Source organism: Haliotis rubra, unplaced genomic scaffold (assembly GCF_003918875.1).
Source record: "Haliotis rubra isolate DU_JTF1 unplaced genomic scaffold, ASM391887v1 Scf877, whole genome shotgun sequence".
NCBI lineage: Eukaryota > Metazoa > Mollusca > Gastropoda > Lepetellida > Haliotidae > Haliotis > Haliotis rubra.
Window position 1 is genome coordinate 234,470 of NW_025767609.1, and position 18,715 is coordinate 253,184.

General features: G+C 43.5%; 1 long non-coding RNA gene across 1 annotated transcript; it reads right to left on the reverse strand.

Annotated features, from left to right (window-relative positions):
- Positions 1–6,369: 6,369 nt before the first annotated feature.
- Positions 6,370–7,288, reverse strand: LOC124263283. Its single transcript, XR_006894801.1, has 3 exons — positions 6,845–7,288; positions 6,608–6,655; positions 6,370–6,423 (listed from the first exon to the last, which is right to left on the reverse strand). It is a non-coding gene; the product is annotated as an uncharacterized LOC124263283 (long non-coding RNA).
- Between the last annotated feature and the right edge of the window lie 11,427 nt (positions 7,289–18,715).

Genomic DNA, 18,715 nt, shown 5'->3' on the forward strand with positions numbered 1-18,715 from the left:
TCTTGTCGTCTTGTGGTCACCCTTGGTGTGCCAGTACGGGGGCGATCATTTGTGGTGTTGGTTGCCCGGAAACGTTGCTGCAGCCTGGATATGGTCCGAACGTTGACCTGGAAGTGATTGGCAACGGCTTGTGCAGTGTGGCCAGCATCAAGTTTTCCTAGCGCCTGGTTCCTCTGAGCTGTCGTGAGTCGCGGCATCCTTCTGACGTTATAATGTGAATGTTTCCACAAGGTTTGGGGGTGCATTTTATAGGACTGGTCCTTGTGAACAGCACGTGCAGCATGAGTTGCATGAAAAACATGGAGAACACCGTACCATCTCCGAGAGACCATTTCCTGGGTTCCATTCTGAGTTTGGGAAGGAATGTCTTTGCTCAGGTAAAATTAGAGATGTTGTCTAAAATATACAATCAAAATATTAAATGAGTTTACAGTTATCCGTTTCTGCGAAGGAAAATTCCAAACTGACGTTTCTTTTGCTGCTTAGTATAGCTGGAATATTGCTGAGTGCGGCGTTAAACAACAAACAAACACAATACTACGCAGGCCTTTTTTGCACGAAGCCGTGTTGCGCTGTGACGGTCGTAACTTGATCGTAAATTTTGAAAACATAAACGTCTGTCTCACATTTTCATATGGCTAAAATATACCACCGAGTGAGTGAGAGAGGGAGGGAGTGAGGGAGTGTGGTTTTACTCCCCGCTTTTAGCAATATTCCAGCAATATCCGGACGGGGGACACAAGACATAGGCTTCACACATTCTGCCCATGAGGGGAATCGAAACCAGGGCCTTCGGCGAGACGAGCGAATGCTTTAACCACTAGGCTACCCCACTGCCCTCATTACTCTAAAGGATGCAATGGCCCGGGAGTGTATTTGTGGAGTCTCCTGGACTCCTAGTTCTGAAAGTCAAGGTAATACACTGAATATTCGAAACTTGGATTCAACATTTGCACATTTTCCAGATTCTTTGCATGGCTTCACACATTGTACACATGTGGGGAATCGAACCCAGACCACTAGGCTACCTCATCGCCCCTCCACTCAATAGTATACACAGAACATGTAATGAAAGGGGAGACAACTGTTCGGGCTGGCCATCGATATAGATCATAGAGATCGATAATCGTTGATTAGTCAGTGTGAGTGAGTTTAGTTTTACGCCACACTCAGCAATATTCCAGCTATATGGCGTAATCGTTAATTAAATATCGATTGTCGATAAATAACGGTAACGAGGGGCAAAACAAAAAACCAACAAAAAACAACAAAAACCCAAACAAACAAGAACAACCAACAAAAAAACAAAAAAACAAAACAAAACAAAACGAAAACAACAAAAAACAAAACACAAATAACAACCACAAAAACCTCAAAAACAAAAGGAAATAAGTCTGGTGAGTGCTGACATAGCCGATTAGCTGCCTGTCGTACGAATTAATAAATCAAGCTTTTGACGCCAGAAATATATTATTTATTAATTCGTTGTGCGAAACATAACTCTGATTTAAGCATGCTAATCGATCACAGCCTGCAACGTGGTCTGCAGATGACAATAGCAGCCTGGGTGGTTGCATATCCAGTCTTTCTTGGGCTGACGTTTTTTTACATATGTAGACCTACTAAATTTGTTACTGAAATAGACACCCAAATATTTATCGTGCTTACATACATCCGAATATACTTCCAAATTTTCTGTGATAATATTCCTGTCAGTACGATGAGACAGACACACCCTCTCAGTATATGATGCACAGATAGCAACGCCCTCTCAGTATGATGATGTGCAGACAGCCACGCCTTCTCAGTACGATGATGCACAGACAGCCACGTCCTCTCAGTACATGATGCACAGACAGCCACGCCCTGACAGTATATGATGCACAGACAGCCACACCCTCTCAGTATGCCGATTCACAGACATGCCCTCTCAGCATATGATGTACAGACACCCATGCCCTGACAGTAGATGCACAGGCAGCCACACCCTCTCAGTACATTGATGTACAGCTACGCCCTGACAGTATATGATGCACAGACAGCCACGCCCTTTCAGTACGATGATGCACAGACAGACACGCCCTCTCAGTATACGATGCACACACAGCCACCCCCTCTCAGTATGATAATGCAGACACAGCCATACCCTTTCAGTACGATGATGCACAAGCATCTCTCAGTAAGATGATGAACAGACAGCCATGCCCTTTCAGTACGATGATGCACAGACAGCCACGCCCTCTCAGTATACGAGGCACACACAGCCACGCCCTCTCAGTATACGATGCACACACAGCCATGCCCTCTCAGTACGATGATGCACAGACAGCCATGCCCTCTCAGTACGAAGATGCACAGACAGCCAGGCCCCCTCAGTATGATGATGCACAGACAGCCACGCCCTTTCAGTTTATGATGCACAGACAGCCAAGCTCTCTCAGTACGATGATGCACACACAGCCAGGCCCCCTCAGTATGATGATGCACAGACAGCCACGCCCTTTCAGTTTATGATGCACAGACAGCCACGCCCTCTCAGTATATGATGCACAGATAGCCACGCCCTCTCAGAATATGATGCACAGACAGCCACGCCCTCTCAGTATGATGATGCACAGACAGCCACGCCCTCTCAGTATGATGATGCACAGAGAACCACACCCTCTCAGTATGATGATGCACAGACAGCCACGCCCTCTCAGTAGGATGATGTACGGACAGCCACGCCCTCTCAGTATAATGATGCACAGACAGCCACTCCCTCTCAGTACGATGATGCACAGATAGCCACGCCCTCTCAGTATGATGCTGCTAAGACAGCCACGCCCTCTCAGTATGATGATGCACAGACAGCCACGCCCTCTCAGTATGATGATGCACAGAGAACCACACCCTCTCAGTATGATGATGCACAGACAGCCACGCCCTCTCAGTAGGATCATGTACGGACAGCCACGCCCTCTCAGTATGATGATGCACAGACAGCCACGCCCTCTCAGTACGATGATGCACAGATAGCCACGCCCTCTCAGTATGGTGATGCACAGATAGCCACGCCCTCTCAGTATACGAGGGCAAGACAGCCACGCCCTCTCAGTATACGATGCACACACAGCCATGCCCTGTCAGTACGATGTTCCATAGACAGCCATGCCCTCTCAGTACGACGATGCAGAGACAGCCACGCCCTCTCAGTATGATGATGCACAGACAGCAACGCCCTCTCAGTACGATGATGCAGAGACATCCATGCCCTCTCAGTACGACGATGCAGAGACAGCAACGCCCTCTCAGTACGATGATGCAGAGACATCCATGCCCTCTCAGTATGATGATGCACAGACAGCCACGCCCTCTCAGTATGATGCTGCACACACAGCCACACCCTCTCAGTACGATGATGCAAAGACGGCCACGCCCTCTCAGTATGATGATGCACACACAGCCACGCCCTCTCAGTACGATGATGCACAGGCACGCCCTCTCAGCATATGATGTATTTCGGCGCAAGACGAAGACTAATACCAGAGTGCCACTTGTAAATGTCACTACAACATATCCGCTGGAACTTGTCTCTATGGTCTTTTTGATCTTGGAACCATCTTACATTGTGGAATACCTACCAGAATTCATTCTGACCAGGGTGCAAACTTTGAAAGTAAACTGATAAAAGAACTTTGCAACATCATGGGAATGGAAAAATCACGTACCACTGCATATCATCCAATGGGAAATGGACAATGTGAACGTTTTAACAGAACATTGTTGAATATGCTTGGAACATTGGACCATAACAAGAAGGCAGATTGGAAACCTCACGTGGGACCGCTTGTTCATGCCTACAATTGCACAAAACACGAAACAACCGTGTATCCCCGGTATATGTTGATGTTTTTGGTCGGCATCCAAGATTGCCAATAGACATTGCTTTTGGGGTTGATAGGAACCCAGGCTATGAAAATCTACTGTCATTCACAAAGACATTACGGTTGCGACTTCAAGAAGCATACAAGTTGGCATCAGAAATGTCTATCAAATCAAAAGAAAAACAAAAGAAAAGTTATGATCAGAAAGCTAGAGGAGCTGGAATTCAGATAGGTGATAGGATGCTGGTGAAAATTTTAGCACATGATGGTAAACACAAGCTAGAAGACAAATGGGAGGAGAAAGTTTATATCGTCACTAATCAACCAAACGTGGTTTCACCTGAGTTCGGTGATGGTCGGACGAAAATCCTCCATTGCAATCATTTGTTGCCCATATGACATTTACCATGTCGGGAAGATAATCAGCCCCAGCCTATGCCCAGTATACGACAGGACTAGTCGAAGTCTGAGAGTGATTTGACTGAAGCTGAATCCACCTGTTCAGAGGATGACCTTGTTCGTATTGATACAGTTCCTGTCTTGAGTACAGACTCCGCTACTTATGGATTATTTACAGTGTCCAATGGAGTTGCACCTGAGCTGAAAGTTATGGAAGACGTTCAATAGGATGGTGACGATCATCCAGATGTTGGACAAGACCAGGAATCTGATAAAGAGGGGGAAGGGATAGAGGAGACAGGATCTCAGATGAGTGCCCCAGAAACTGCTGCTGAAACAGAAACGGAGACTGCTGAGCATGTAGAGTCAGTAACTGAGGCACTGACACCTCTAGTTGACACTGCAGACATCAGTGAGACTGAAGTAACAAGGCTCGGAAGTTCAAGAACAAACTTTACCTCGTAGATCCGCCAGGGATAGAAGGAAACCTAATTGGATGACAATTTCGATGATGCACAGACAGCTACGCCCTCTCAGTACGATGATGCACAGATAGCCATGCCCTGACAGTATATAATGCATAGACAGCCACGCCCTGATAGTAGGTGATGCACAGACAGTCACGCCCTTTCAGTACGATGATGTACAGACAGCCACACCCTGACAGTAGATGTACAGATAGCCACGCACTTTCAGTATGATGATATACAGATAGCCACGCCCTCTCAGTACGATGATGTACAGATAGCCACACCTTTTTGCAGTATATAACGTATAAATAGCCTCACCCTTGCAGTATACGATGGACAGACAGCCAGACCCTCCCAAATAATTTAGTATGGGATAAGTGCACAAAGCATTTAGTTCTTGTTCAGGGCAGTTTGACAGGTGTGGGCTGCCGTACCAGTAGTATAACCCTTTCTTCAATGTCATTACCTAGGACTGACATGTCAACAAGATTATGCCCATCCTCACACGTCTAGGGATTCTTTCACTTTACTTTAACAGTACAATGTTCAAGTCCTGCTTTGGCAAAACATCGCTATCTCTCCCATGAAATGGAGCGACGTCTACACCGTGTACTGATTCCGTCAGACAACGTTCGTGATTTGGCAGCAGAGTTATGCTTTTAGAATATGGGAAGCCATTCCACAAGCCTTCCATGCCCATTTGATAGACGCTATCTGTCGGCCATACTCTGCTACACCCCGGACTACTGAGATTGCTCCAGGCTCCATTGCAGCGCCATGTCGGAACTGAGAGCTTGCCCTGTCCTGTCATGTCCAAGGCACCTTGTAATGAAGAGATGGATCGAGTAAACCTATGTGAGTATAAAACTTGGTGTTGACTTATTCCTGGTATGTCAGAGTGACAGCACATGGATAAAATGTGGTTATTGAGGAGTTACAGTCGTCTGATCTCTCTCTCCTTGACTTAACATTCCCCATCGTCAGGATGAACATTAATCTTTTGAAAAACTATAAATATCGTACATAAAACAGTATGACTCTCACAAGTGGTCTGTTTGAAAATGTGTCTTCCATGCGGCTGTCTGTTTCTCTACCCAAGGGGACAATTTGTTCATCTACAAAACAGTTCATTATTTATATTGAAATACCAACACGTTTCCATCCACCTAGAATCAATACATCTATCATGAAACGGAATGCTGTGAGGTATATAAAACCCTAGAGCCAAGAGATCAGTATCTGCATTGATACAACTGGGGTTCGGTGATTGGCCCACCTCCCACAACCGAAAGCTATGAATACATATTTAGAAAGTGGTCAAATGTAACACATGTTATATTTGGGATTAAACTTTCTCAGTACACTATCTCACTTTCTCAATGACTTTGTGCAGTCATAGTGTATACGTTATGTTTCTGAAGCTGCAGTCCCAGCGTTACCAACCAGCCTTGGTTCTCCTGTCTGTGATTTCCTGACCCTACATGTCTCTATACTGTTCCTCGGAGGAGCTGTGTACATTCTGCAATACCATGATACAATATGTACCATCTTCCATGTAAACCATCCCGCCATCCTACGTATTTTTAACGGTATATTTGTGTGACCAGGTCTTCAAAACAACAAAGTCGCTGGTATAGGGGAGGACATTTTATTCTCCGTTGGGTAGTTAAGTCCACAAAAACATCACCCTGAAACATTTGACAAAGAATCCAATGGACAGCAAACAATCATTCTATAAGAATATTCTATATCACAAATAGGGTAACATTTCATTGGTTGCATTAATTAAATTAAAATAGTCATGTGACACAAATACACACGCACACCACGTTCAAAACATTCACACAATGTACTAAGGAAAATACACCTTACCCATCTATGGAATGGAATGGAGTTTACTATTCTACCCCTTTTTGGCACCTGCAAACAACATTTGCCAAGTTCACAAAAATTGCCAAGGCATACACAAGTGCATACACTACAGTTACATGTTATGCTAGAAATAATTTGCTAATTATTTATTTGTAGTATTTTAAATGTTTTCTCAAGCATAATATAAATAACAACCTCTAAAGTTAATTTGTTAAACAAAACAAGTATTCAACTAACCTTCTGTGGCAAGTAACAGTGCTGCTGCTGTGCTGTGCAATGCTGGATACTAAGTGCCATGTGCTTGGACACTCAGTGTATTTAATATGCCTAAAAAAACTTGTACCCAATCAGAGACTTAATCTCTGGTCACATTACACACAATATGAAATTGAGGCCAGAATGAACCACCTCACTTCCTTAGTGATGTAAATATTCCACAAAGGGGCATAATTCAGATGCACCTCAACCACATAGAATTTTATTAACAAACCCTCAACAAAACCTTTTATCAGTTTTGTAAATCTGATTTTTAAACAACCACAATGTTTATTAAATAACCCTTCACCAATGAAAGCTTTAAACATATTTTTGGAGTTTAGCAGTTTATACTTTTTATTTGCATAATTTTATAATTACATAAAACACCTTCACCTGAACAATAAAATCTGATATGTCTCAATTGACATCATATCCTGCTACATTTTGAAAACAAATACATTGCTGAGTGATCACATGAGTAATCTGGTAACAACGGTTAGTGAATAATTCAGCATCTAAAACTTTGGGAGCTACGGACAGGGCTGTGGGATATTTCACCACTTCTGGAATTTCAGTATTAGTTTCACAGTTGCTGCAGGAGTATTACAATTCCATTGCAGCTCTCGACTGTTGTCCATGGTCAGCCTATTTCATTTGAGTTCCGTGCAATCCAGTCACATTTACAATGAAGCTCTTATTGTGTTGGATCACAGTACACGTGTGTCTGTGTTTTCTACCCTTTCATCGCGCGATGCGCCAGAGAGTAGTCTCATTCCATGTTGTCAATCAAACCTCAATGGTCGATCTGTCAGGTCCTGTCTTCAGCCACGTCAGCAAAGTAAAGTGTACCCTGATATGCTTTGAAAACACCTCCTGCACATCTGTGTTCTACTGGGAGAGCGAGGGGAAGTGCAGAACTACTACTGCACCACAAGCATCTGCTGAACAAGGTGGGCATGGCAACGCCACCATACAAGATCCAAAGGTAAACAGACATGATTCAAAGAGCAACACAACCATGCAAGATCCAAAGGCCAGCAAACAAGATCCAAAGAGCAAGGCCATCAGACAAGATCCAAAGGTAAACAGACATGATTCAAAGAGCAACACAACCATGCAAGATCCAAAGGCCAGCAAACAAGATCCAAAGAGCAAGGCCATCAGACAAGATCCAAAGGGCAAGATCAGCAAACAGGATCCAAAGGGCAAGGTCTACCATGGTGTTCTAAGAAAAGTGAGTATCACGTAAAAAAATATAATTGAACTATTATTTTACTCAGTAGACAGACAACCTGAGAAGTATCTCCCCTATCTCAAACATGCTAATGTGTGGTGGAAACACCATGGTCATAAATGTCGGCAGAATCCTCATTCTTACTTTGGTCTGATAAAGATTGGTCATAATTTCATCACACCAGTCTCCTTGTCTCTTACAGAGAGTACCAGTGATCGTAGATCGGTGTTAGTATTTGTGTTGCAAAGTTGCTTCCCGTTGTCCTGTCAGAAATCTATGATCGTTGGTGCAAAGGCCAATTTCGTCCATTTTGTTTTAGACTTTGTCTGCACTATTCCCACAATCACACCATCCCCAAATCATTGAACTCCAAAACTGTCACCAGTATTGATTAATTTGGAACTTTTGTAACATATTGAAATCATATTTAAGATCACGTGTCATCATTGCGAAAACAAGACGCTTAAACTGGGCCAAGAAGATTCTGAGAAAATGCTTACAGAACACGCCGAGGAAAACAGCCAGGCAATAAGAAGATATAAGGTGAACTAAGATTATTGTTTGGGTGTACTCTAAATGAGGGTTGTATGTCATAGCAAAAGCATTGTTTTCGTTGTACGAGGATTCAAATATGGGAAATATTCAAGTGCCCAGCAACTTGTGCTTCTTGTGAAAGGGGAATAGTGGAATGGCGGTCAGGCTCGATGACATGGGTGATTGCATGTCATTGTATCTCAGTCTCGTGGACTGATGATCAGTTACAGGACTGTATCGTCCGGTGCAAGCATGTACAAACAATGACGTCACACAGTTTGATGCTAGTAGGGTTAGACGTTAAACTACCTGACAAATATACAGACGAAAACTAAACAACCAACTAACAATTTATGACGTCATATTCGATTCGCGGTGTATCCTGAAAGCGAAGGATGTGTCTCACAGACAGAATGTAACCCGTATGTGCCCTACAGACAGAATGTAACCCGTGAGAATTGTAACACGTAACATTGCCGAAACGAACACGGATTAGTGCAACGAATTTCCGGAAGTTGTAACAAAACATTTCATGACAATAGCTGAAAAACCTTCAAGTATTTTTGGAATTTATCTGAGATATTGATATGGTATGTGACAACTTCTGCAAGTGTATTAACATTTCGTTTGGCTGTGGTGTTTCCTTTTGCTAACGTATCTCTGATCTCTTAGATTGTTCACTACTGTTATCATAATAGTTTCTTTCTTTCTTTGTTTCTTGTTTAACGCTGCACTTAGCAATATCCCAGCTATATGGCGGCGGTCTAGAAATAATCGAGTATGGACCAGACAATCTAATGATCAACAGCATGAGCATCCATTTACGCAACTGGGGTACGATGACAACCAAGTCATCGAGTCTGACCACCCGATCCCCGTTGGTCGCCTCTTACGACTAGCAGGATTCACAGGATAACACTGATTACACCTAGTTCCACCCTAGGTTTTGTTTGTAATTTTATTATATCACAGTCCAGCTTTATGACGGTGATATGGAAAGAATCGGACATTACAGTGATTGACATATAATATATGGAATCTACTGAATGATTAAAGTGGGGTCCGCGTGGTCCAACAAACAACTGCAACCATCTTGTTGCTCTCCTGTTGCAGTCAGAGCAATACTATTACTTCAAGGAGATCGGTTTATCGTTGATACATCACCTGGACCACAAATTATGGGACGAGGCGAACAGTGTATGCGTCGAGGAGGGTGGTTTCATTTTCACCATTGACAACCAGAAGAAACAGGATGCTGCAGAACGACTGGTGGAGTTTTCAGGTAATATTTACACTTAAGTATAACATGAGTGTCTCTCTGTTGGTGTCGGTGTACAGAGGGGAGGTATAATCGGGGGCAGAACTCTATTGTTGAAATATTTCTTGCTCCATATGTCTTTCATGAGTTTCGTGCGGCAAAGTAAACTAAGTACATTAACTTAGGTTTTCCAGGGTGCACGCACGCGCGCACGCGGACACGCACACACACAGACACTCTCTCTCCCACATTCTATCTCACACACACTCTCTCTTTCACTGTCACTATCTCTCCCACCTAATCAATCTTGACCATCTATTCACGCTTGACCACCTAATCACTCTTGACCATCTTATCACTCTTGACCACCTTATAACTCTGGATCACCTAATCACTCTTGACCACCTTATCACCCCCTTGAACACCTAATCACTGTTTACACCTTATAAACCCCCTTGACCACCAAATAACTCTTGACCATCTTATCACTCTTGACCACCTTATAACTCTGGATCACCTAATCACTCTTGACCACCTTATAACCCCCTTGACCACCTAATCACCCCCTTGACCACCTAATCACCCCGTTGACGATCTAATCACCCCCTTGACCATCTAATCACCCTCTTGACCATCTTATCAGCCCCTTGACCACCTTATCACCCCCTTTACAACGTAATCACTCTTGACCACCTAATCACTCTAGAACATCTAATCACCCTTGACCTCCTTATCACATCAATGACCATCTAATAAATCTTGACCATCTAAACACTCTTGACCACCTTATCACCCCTTGACCATCTAATCACCCTCTTGACGACCTAATCACTTTGACCATCTAATCACTCTTGACCACCAAACCACTCTTGACCACCTTATCTCCCCCTTGACCATCTAATCACTCTTGACCATCTAATAACTCTTGACTAACTTATCACTCTTCACTATATTTTCACCCCTTTCACCATCAAATTACTCTTGAATATCTAATTTATCTTGACCACCGAATCTCCCCCTTGACCATCTAATCACCCCCTTGACCACCTTATCACTCCCCTTGACCACCTTATCACTCACCTTGACCACCTTATCACCCCCTTGACCACCTAATCACCCAGTTGACCATCTAATCACCCCCTTGACCTTTTAATCACTCTTGAACACCTAATTACTTTTGAACACCTAATCACTCTTGAACACCTAATCACTCTTGAACACCTAATCACTTTTGAACACCTAATCACTCTTGAACACCTAATCACTCTTGAACACCTAATTACTTTGGACAATTTAATCACTTTTGACCACGTTATCACACCTTGACCATCTAATCACTTTGGACCATCTAATCACCCCCTTGACCACCTTATCACTCCCCTTGACCGCCTTATCACTCCCCTTGACCACCTTATCACCCTCTTGACCACCTAATCACCCCCTTGACCATTTAATGACTCTTGACCACCTAATCAGTCTGGACCATCCAACCACTCTTGACCACCTAATCACACTTGACAACCTCATCATCCCATTGACCACCTTATCACTCTTGAAAACTTTATCACCCCTTGACCGTCTAATCACTTTTCACCATACAATCACTCTTCACCACCTTATAACTCTGGACTACCTATTCAGTCTTGACCACCTAATCACTCTTGGCCACCTTATCATTCTTGACCACCTTAACACCCCCTTGACCACCTCATCACTCTTAACCATCTAATCACTCTTGACAACATTACCACACCCTTTACCATCTAATCACTCTTGAACCTCGAATCACTCTGAACATCTAATCTGCCTTGATCGTAATCACTCTTGACCATCTAATCACTCTTGACCACCTTATCACTCTTGACTACCGTATCACCCTCTTGACCATCTAATCAGTCTTGACCCTAGAATCACTCTGAACATCTAATCACTCTTGACCGTCTAATCACTCTTGACCACCTACTCACTTTGGACCACCTAATCACTCTTGACCACCTAATGTCCCCCTTGACCATCCAATCACTTTGACCATGTACTCACTCTTGACCACCTAATCACTCTTGACAATCTTATCACCCGCTTGACCATCTAACCACTCTTGACCAACTAATTACTCTGACTACCTAGTCACTCTTCACTATCTTTTCACCCCCTTGACCATCTAATCACTCTTGACCTTCCAATCACGCTTCACCCCCTTATCACCCCCTTGACCATCTAATCACTCTTGACCACCTAATCACTCTTCACTGTCTTATCACCCCTTCACCATCTAATCACTCTTGACCATCTAATCACTCTTGACCAGCGAATCACCCCTTTGACCATCTAATAACTTTTGACCATCTAATCACTCTTGATCACCTAATCAGTCTGGACCATCCAACCACTCTTGACCACCTAATCACACTTGACAACCTCATCATCCCATTGACCACCTTATCACTCTTGAAAACTTTATCACCCCTTGACCGTCTAATCACTTTTCACCATACAATCACTCTTCACCACCTTATAACTCTGGACTACCTATTCAGTCTTGACCACCTAATCACTCTTGGCCACCTTATCATTCTTGACCACCTTAACACCCCCTTGACCACCTCATCACTCTTAACCATCTAATCACTCTTGACAACATTATCACACCCTTGACCATCTAATCACTCTTGAACCTCGAATCACTCTGAAAATCTAATCTGCCTTGACCGTCTAATCACTCGTGACCATCTAATCACTCTTGACCACCTTATCACTCTTGACTACCGTATCACCCTCTTGACCATCTAATCACCCCCTTGACCACGTTATAACTCTGGACTACCTATTCAGTCTTCACCACTTAATCACTCTTGGACACCTTATCATTCTTGACCGCCTTAACACGCCCTTGACCACCTCATCACTCTTAACCATGTAATCACTCTTGACAACATTATCACACCTTTGACCATCTAATCACTATTGACCCTAGAATCACTCTGAACATCTAATCACTCTTGACCGTCTAATCACTCTTGACCATCTAATCACTCTTGACCACCTTATCACTCTTGACTACCGTATCACCCTCTTGACCATCTAATCACCCCCTTGACCACGTTATCACCCTTGACCACCTAATCACCCCCTTGACCACGTTATCACCCTTGACCATCTAATCACTCCCTTGACCACCTTAACACCCCCTTGACCACCGTATCACCCCCTTGACCACCTAATCACCACCTTGACCATCTAATCACCCATTTGACCATCTAATCGCTCTTGACCACCAAACCACTCATGACCACCTTATCTCCCCCTTGACCATCTAATCACTCTTGACCATCTAATCACTCTTGACTAACTTATCACTCTTCACTATATTTTCACCCCCTTCACCATCAAATTACTCTTGAATATCTAATTTATCTTGACCATCGAATTTCCCCCTTGACCATCTAATCACCCCCTTGACCACCTTATCACTCCCCTTGACCACCTTATCACTCACCTTGACCACCTTATCACCCCCTTGACCACCTAATCACCCCGTTGACCATCTAATCACCCCCTTGACCTTTTAATCACTCTTGAACACCTAATTACTTTTGAACACCTTATCACTCTTGAACACCTAATCACTTTTGAACACCTAATCACTTTTGAACACCTTATCACTCTTGAACACCTAATCACTCTTGAACACATAATTACTTTGGACAATTTAATCGCTTTTGACCACCTTATCACACCTTGACCATCTAATCACTCTTGACTAACTTATCACTCTTCACTATATTTTCACCCCCTTCACCATCAAATTACTCTTGAATATCTAATTTATCTTGACCATCGAATTTCCCCCTTGACCATCTAATCACCCCCTTGACCACCTTATCACTCCCCTTGACCACCTTATCACTCACCTTGACCACCTTATCACCCCCTTGACCACCTAATCACCCCGTTGACCATCTAATCACCCCCTTGACCATTTAATCACTCTTGAACACCTAATTACTTTTGAACACCTTATCACTCTTGAACACCTAATCACTTTTGAACACCTAATCACTTTTGAACACCTTATCACACTTGACAACCTCATCATCCCATTGACCACCTTATCACTCTTGAAAACTTTATAACCCCTTGACCGTCTAATCACTTTTCACCATACAATCACCTTATAACTCTGGACTACCTATTCAGTCTTGACCACCTAATCACTCTTGGCCACCTTGTCATTCTTGCCCACCTTTACACCCCCTTGACCACCTCATCACTCTTAACCATGTAATCACTCTTGACAACATTATCACACCTTTGACCATCTAATCACAATTGACCCTAGAATCACTCTGAACATCTAATCACTCTTGACCGTCTAATCACTCTTGACCAGGTAATCACTCCTGACCACCTTACCACACCCTTGACCACCTTTTCACCACTTGACCACCTAATCACCCCCTTGACCACGTTATCACCCTTGACCACCTAATCACCCCCTTGACCACGTTATCACCCTTGACCATCTAATCACCCCCTTGACCACCCTAACACCCCCTTGACCACCTTATCACCACCTTGACCACCTAATCACCACCTTGACCATCTAATCACCCATTTGACAATCTAATCGCCCTTGACCACCTCATCACTCCTGTCCACCTAATCACTGTTGACCATCTTCTCATCCCCTTGGCCACCTAAGCACTCTTGACCACTAAAGCACTCTGAACCATCTATTCACTCTGGACTATCTAATAACTCTTGACCACCTAATCACTCTGGACCACCTAATCACTCTTGACTACCTTATCACCCCCTTGACCACCTCATGACCGCTGTGACCACCTAATCACTCTTAACCACCTAATAACTCTTGACCACCTAATCACTCTGGACCACCTGATTACTCTTCACCACCTAATCCTACTTGACTATCTAATCTCTCTTGGCCATCTAATCACTTTTGACCACCTTATCACCCCCTTGACCATCTAATCACTCTTCGCCATCTAAACACTCTTCACTATATTATCACCCCCTTCACCATCTAATTACTCTTGACCAACTAATCACTCTTGACCGCCGAATCACCCCCTAGACCATCTAATCACCCCCTTGACCACCTTGTTACTCTTGACCTCCTTATCACCCCCTTGACCACTTTATCATCCCCTTGACCATTTAATCACCCCTTTCACCACCTCATCACCTCCTTGACTACCTAATCAGTCTTGACCACCTAATCACTCTGGACCATGTAATCACTCTTGAAAATCTAATCACTCTTCACTACCTTATCTACTCTGTGACCATCTAATCACTCTTGAACATCTGATCACTCATAACCACCTAATCACTCTAAACCACCTAATCACCTAATCACTCTTAACCACCTAATCACTCTAAACCACCTAATCACCTAATCACTCTTAACCACCTAAGCAGTCTTGACCAAATTATCATCCCATTGACCACCTTATCACCCCCTTGACTATCTAATCACTCTTGACAATCTAATCACGCTTGACCATCTTATTACTCCCTTGACCATCTAATCAATATTGACCATCTAATCACTCTTGACCACCTAATCACTCTTGACCACCTTATCACCCCCTTGACCACCTAATCACTCTTGACCATCTAATCATTCTTGACCACCTAATCACTCTTCACTATCTTATCATCCGTTTCACCATCTAACAACTCTTGACCATCTGATCACTCTTGACCACCGAATCACCCCCTTGACAACCTAATCACTTTTGACCATCTAATCACTCTTGATCATCCAACCACTCTTGACCACCTAATCACACTTGACAACCTTATCATCCCATTGACCACCTAATCAGCCCCTTTACCATCTATTCAATCTTGACCGTCTAATGACTCAGAACATTTAATCACTTCTGACCACCTTATCACCCCCTTGACCACCTATTTACTTTTGACCATATAATCACTCTGAATATTTAATCACTCTTGACCACTTTATCACCCTTGAGCACCTTATCAACCCTTGACCACCTAATCAACCCCTTGACCATCACATCACTCTTGATCACCTAATCACTCATGACAATGTTATCACACTTGACCATCTAATCCCGCTTTACCACCTAATCACTCATGACCATCTTATCACACTTGACTATCTAATCTATCTTTACCACCTAATCACTCTTGACCACCTGATGACTCTTGACCACCTTATCACCCCTTGACCATCTAATCACTCTTGATCATCTAATCACTCATGACTATCTAATCAATCTTGACAACCTTATCACTCTGGAACACCTAATCACTCTTGACCACCTTATGAACCTCTTGACCATCTAATCGCTCTTGACCATCCAATCACCCTTGACCACCTAATCAGCCTTGACCACTTAATCTCTCTTTGCCATCCAAGCACTCTTGACCACCTAATCACTGTTGAACCACTTATCATCTTTGACCACGTATTTAATCTTGACCACATAATCCCTCTGAATATTTAATCATTCTTGACCGCCTTATCACCCTTGACCACCTAATCACACCCTTGACCAACTAATCCCTCTTGACCACCAAATCACTCATGGCCATCTTATCACACTTGACTATCTAATCTATCTTGGCCACCTTATGAGTCCATGATCACCTTATCACCCTCTTGACAATCTAATTACTTTTGACAATCTAATCACTCTTGACCACCTCATCAGTCTTGACCACCTTATCAACCTTGATCACCTATTTACTCTTGACCATATAAACACTCTGAATATTTAATCACTCTTGACCACCTGATCACCCTTGACCACCTAATCACACCCTTGACCAACTAATCCCTCTTGACCACCTAATCACTCATGACCATCTTATTACACTTGACTATATAATCTATCTTGGCCACCTTATCACCCCTTTGACTATCTAATCACTCTTGACCACCTTATCACTCTTGACCACCTAAACACACTAGACCACCTAATCACTCTTGACCACCTTATGAACCTCTTGACCATCTAATCGCTCTTGACCAACTAATCACCCTTGACCACCTAATCTCTCTTTGCCACCTTAGCACTCTTGACCACCTAATCACTCTAAACCACATCATCACTCCCTTGACCACCTTACCACACCCTTGAACAACTGACCATGCCCTTCACCATCTAATCACTCTTGACCATCTTATCACTTTTGACTATCTTATCACTCTTCACAACTTAATCACTCTGGAACACCTGTTCACTCCTGACCACCTTATCACTCTTGACCACCTCATCACTCTGGACCACCTAATCTATCTTGACCACCTTATGAATCTCTTGACCATCTAATCACTCTTGAACATCTAATCACCCTTGACCACCTAATCACCCTTGACCACCTAATCTCTCTTTGCCATCTAAGCACTCTTGAGCACCTAATCACTGCTGACCACCTTATCACTCTTTGCCACCTTATCACTCACTTGACCACCTTATCACCCCCTTGACCAATTTACCATCCCCTTGACCATCTCATCACTCTTGACCACCTTATCATCCCCTTGACGAACCAATCACCCCCTTAAATATCTAATCACTCTTGACCATCTAATCACTCTTGACGACTTAATCGCTCTTGATCACCTGATCACTATTTTCCAAATCATCCCCCCTTCCCCTTGACCACCTAATCACTCATGATCACCAAAAAACTCTCGACAAAGTAATCACTCTTTACCATCTAATCACTCTTGACCACCAAATCACTCTTGAACACCTTATCACCCTTGAGCACTTAATCACACCCTTGACTACCTAATCACTCTTGACCACCTAATCACCCTTGAGCGCATAATAACACCCTTGACCACCTAATCACTCTTGACCACCTTATCACCCCCTTGACGAACTAAACAACCCCTTGACCACCTAATTACTCTTGACCATCTAATCACTCTTGACCATCTAATCACTCTTGACCATCTTATCACTCTTGACCACCTAATCACTCTGGAACACCTAATCACTCTTGACCACCTAATCACTCTTGACCACCTTATCACCCCCTTGACGAACTAAACAACCCCTTGACCACCTAATTACTCTTGACCATCTAATCACTCTTGACCATCTAATCACTCTTGACCATCTTATCACTCTTGACCACCTAATCACTCTGGAACACCTAATCACTCTTGACCACCTAATCACTCGTAACCACCTTATGAACCGCTTGACCATCTAATCACTCTTGACTATCTAATCACCTTTGAACACCTAATCACTCTTTACCACGTAATCACCCTTGACCACGTAATCACCCTTTGCCATCTAATCACGCTTGACAACCAAACCACTCTTCAGCACGTTATCACCCCCTTGACCATCTTATCACTCTTGACGATCTAATCACTCTTGACACCCTAATCACTCTTAAGCACTTCATCACTCTTGATGCCCTTACCCCTCCCCTGACCACCTTATCATCCCTTTGAGCACATTCTCACCCTCTTGACCACCTAATCACCCACTTCACCTTCTAATCACCCCCTTGATCACATAATCACTCTTCACCATCTAATCACCCGTGACCACCTAATCACTCTCATCCACCTAATCACCCTTGACACCTAATCACCCCCTAGACCATCTAATCACTCTTGACCATCTAATCACTCAGACCACCTTATCCCCCCTTGACCACCTTATCACCCCCTTGACTACCGAATCACCCCTTTGAATATCTAATCACCACCTTGACCACCTTATCACCCCTTTGAACTCCTTACTACCCCCTTGACCACCTTATCACCACCTTGACCACCTGAACACCGCCTTGA